The 3,576-nt window shown below is 48.3% G+C and overlaps 1 protein-coding gene across 7 annotated transcripts in view; it reads right to left on the bottom strand.

The window, feature by feature from the left end:
* Ppip5k1 (diphosphoinositol pentakisphosphate kinase 1) overlaps nt 1-1,219 on the bottom strand; it is a 41,720-nt gene extending 40,501 nt beyond the window's left edge. For 6 of the 7 annotated variants that reach the window (XM_028766873.1, XM_028766872.1, XM_028766871.1 and 3 more), the window contains exon 1: nt 1,164-1,219. The gene's annotated coding sequence lies outside the window, so the exon portion shown is untranslated. Of the gene's footprint in view, nt 1-898; nt 920-1,163 lie in introns of those variants that run through there. The other variant, XM_028766868.1, reaches the window with a different exon arrangement.
* Between the last annotated feature and the right edge of the window lie 2,357 nt (nt 1,220-3,576).

The raw sequence follows: 3,576 nt of genomic DNA on the forward strand, positions 1-3,576 counted from the left end.
ACAGGAACTTCTCACACCACTACCAATATTAGTCTTTCCCATTATCAAAAATGAATCCCCACGCCTGTGCGCCTCTTTTTTCCCGGTTGTTTTGAGGCAAGGTCTCACTCTGTAGCTCAGACTGGCCTCAAACTCAGGGCACCCCTCGCCTCTCAGTCTCCCAAGTGTTGGGATTACAGGCGTGAATTGTGATGTTCCCACTGCCTGCTTCCCACTTCCTTTTTATGGCAAGTTTTTATGTTTCCATCATATTCCTTATTCTGACAGAGTCTGCTGCTTGTTCTCACTATCAGCTCACTCATCCTACCTTCTCTCCCCAGTTTGTAATAATGGCTCTTCACCGACTCCCCTAATCTTACTCCCCACCCTGACTCCCAATCATTAATTTTCCCATTCAGTGACTCCCAGAAGTAAACACTTCAATACTTCAAACCTACACATGAGTCATCACCCCTGTTAACACTTTTTTTTTTTTTAAAGATAGACTCTATGTAACTCAGGATAGCCTTGAACTCGGGATCCTCTTGCCTCAGCCTCCAGGGTACACTTGGTAGCATCTTTCCGTTAATGATGAACACTTAATAATCCCGTATACCGCCCGAAGGCCGTTCCTTCCTCACACTAGCCTTCCTGGAGGTTCACCTCCTCTCCACTGTAACCAACATTCAGCAGACCCTCTCCCCTGGTCAGCCAGCTCCTTCCCCGGCATCCAGCCCCGCTAGTCCTCCCTTCCCTCGGCTTCTCGCTCACGACCCCTCTACCTCGGCCCCCTCCCCTGCAATCTAGCCCCTTTCCTCCTTCCAGAGTCCCCAGCCCTGTCCCTGCAAGCCTTCCATCTTCCCAGGTTCTCCTTATTACTCCCTCAGACCCCTCCACACCCGTCTCCTCTCCCACTGACCCCCTCGGCCGTCCTCTCTCTCGGCGCCGGGTCACGAATCCCGCCCTCCCATCCAGACTGCACTCGCTTCTGCCCGCCCCCGCCGTCCCCGCCTCGCTCTTCCTACGCTGACATTGAGGCCTCCTGGTTGCGCCTCTGTCCAAAGCTGTCCCCACCCGGGACTACCCACGGCCCCGAGCGCAGGCCGAGGCCCTCGCCGAGCCCACCCTCCCCGATACCGCCCCCAGCCCCAGCCACTCCCCCACCGCCCCCGGCCCGCACTCACCCGCCTCCCTCCGCTCGCGCAGCCGAACCTGCCGGCAGCGACACCTGACAGCGGCCCAATCAAAGCGCGACTTCTTTGTGGTCCCGCCAATCCGCAGAGGGCGCGCACCAGCAACAGTCAGGCTGCGTTGGCCGGAGCCTCAGAGTGGAGGAGGGTGGCGCCAAGTGGCCACACGGGGAAATGCAACCTGATGCTGCCCTGCCTCTTGATTTCCTACTGCGTTGCCAGTCCACAACCTTGGTCTCTAGAAGAGCTAACCAGCAAGACCAATGGAATGGAGACACAGGGAGAAGAGGCAAAGTCTGTGACGTTGCACCTCCTTGAGGGGGATAAAAACGAGTCTTTTTTTTTCTGTAAAGCAAAACAAGATGTGATTAAAAATAGACATAAGCTGAAAATATAGACATAGCTGAGAATCGCTAGGGATGCCAGAGACACACAAACAGAGCAGCATATAGGAAATGTTAAGAGGAGGAATAAAGAGACTAATTTGTAAAAGATACAAGAAAATAGCAGACTAGGAAAACTAAGAAAACTGGTTTCTGTCTCCACATCCTGCTTTTTCTCTGTTCTCTAGCCTTGGAATCTGAAATGCTGGGTTTGAATCCTGCTCGTATCTTTAAAACTACGTAGTCTTGGGAAAGTCACTAGGTGTGGGAAAGTCACTTGACTTCCCAGAGCCTCCACTATGCTTATTTGTAAAGGTGGAACTAAATATCTAGTATACACAGTGCTGCTGCTTGTGACAAAGTACTTGAGAAAATTTATGGAGAAAGAGATTGGTTCAGGTTTCAAGAGTTTTGGTCATTAGCTCCATCGCTTGGGCCATGAGGGGAGGCAGAACACAAATGGTGTCTGGGTAAAAGCCACTTGCTTGTTGGCTGACAGCAAGAAGAGAGGGAGGAGGGGGCAAAGGGCAATATGCATTGTCCAAGGCAGCTCACAGAACCCCCTTTCTCTTACTAGGCCTTACATCCTCCCTATCAGCATGTTCCAATAATTTTATCACATTACGAATTCATCAAGGGATAAATAAATCCATTAACTAGAGTAGAGCCCTTCCGGAGAGCTCTGATCCAACTACTTTGCAAAAGCTGCTAATTGACCAAGCCCCAATACATGAGCCTGCAAAGGACTTTTCTTATCCAAAAAGAATGGATATTGTTCATATGAAAGCATCATTTGTGTGCGTATTGTCCTTGAATCTTCATTTAGGAGTTTGAATGTCCCCATTTGTTCTCTATAATTTTAGAGACCTTGGAATTTTCTGGATGCTTCATCTTACTAACACCCACCCCCCAGGCTTCCTGAATTGATAGAACAGTTCTGAGAGCAGAATCTACAAGCAACCAATGGTAGTTGGTTGACTCAACCCTCCTCTACCACTCCAACCATGGGAGCAAGTAACTACACAGCTCCCAAGTATAAAACCTCTCCAGCGACACCACTGAAACACTAGATGAGTCCTCTCAGAAGCGCTATTATTTCATGTAGAAAGGCATTTTCCAAACTTGAATAACTTCTCTATACCCTGGCTGCCTTTACTTCCCTTTCTGTTAGTCTTCCTTCCCACCACCTAGCTCCTGAACAGCTTCTCAGCCAAATAACAGCCCAATTGCTCTAGAAGACTATCTCCTCCCTTTATCTGGGTAAATATACATCATCCCAAGTAATTATATTTACTTACTCATACCTGCTCCTTAACCTGGATAATGAACACCCACAGCATAGGTAACATTTTTTTTTTGGTCTCTCCAAAAGTAAGGAAGCACCACCAGCAGATCTCTGTTCTCTGAGAATTGTTATTGTAATGGAGTCAAAATTGAAATGGATTCTTTCTAAGGATACTCACCAATGAGGAAGGTCAGAAAGGACATATGTAGGGTGGGGGCTTGAGGGAAATAAAGGAATGTATACTAGTTGAGCCAGTAGGGATTATGAAGGGTAATTATTTTTCCCCAAATACTTTCTTATGATTTCCAAATATTGTACTGTCTTCTGAAAGACAGTACTGAAAGACGTATTAATGGCAATATGTCTGCTTTGCCTTGGCTGGCCCCCTGAACCAAAGCCTCAGGTCTCTATCTCAGCTTCAGCTTTCATTCCCCTTCCTGCATTAATAAAAGTCAAGTTGCACATAGTTCTGCTTGTAGCTGTGGAAACAAACCCTCTTGAGTCTGAATGTGCACTTCACAACAGAGAGAGAGAGGACCAGGAAGAAGGCAGAGACTCCCTGATGACCTTATGCCCTTGGATACTACTAGCCTTCACACTCCAGATTAAACTGCGTTAGCAAGCCAGGAAAGGAAGACATGTGGTTCAGGAGACCTGTGCCTGCCTGTTCATTCCACACCCAGTCATCACACCACACCCTCCTCCTCTCTTTATATTCCCCTCCAGTCCAGGAACTGCC

Source organism: Grammomys surdaster, unplaced genomic scaffold, assembly GCF_004785775.1.
Source record: "Grammomys surdaster isolate TR1022 unplaced genomic scaffold, NIH_TR_1.0 170, whole genome shotgun sequence".
NCBI classification, from domain to species: domain Eukaryota; kingdom Metazoa; phylum Chordata; class Mammalia; order Rodentia; family Muridae; genus Grammomys; species Grammomys surdaster.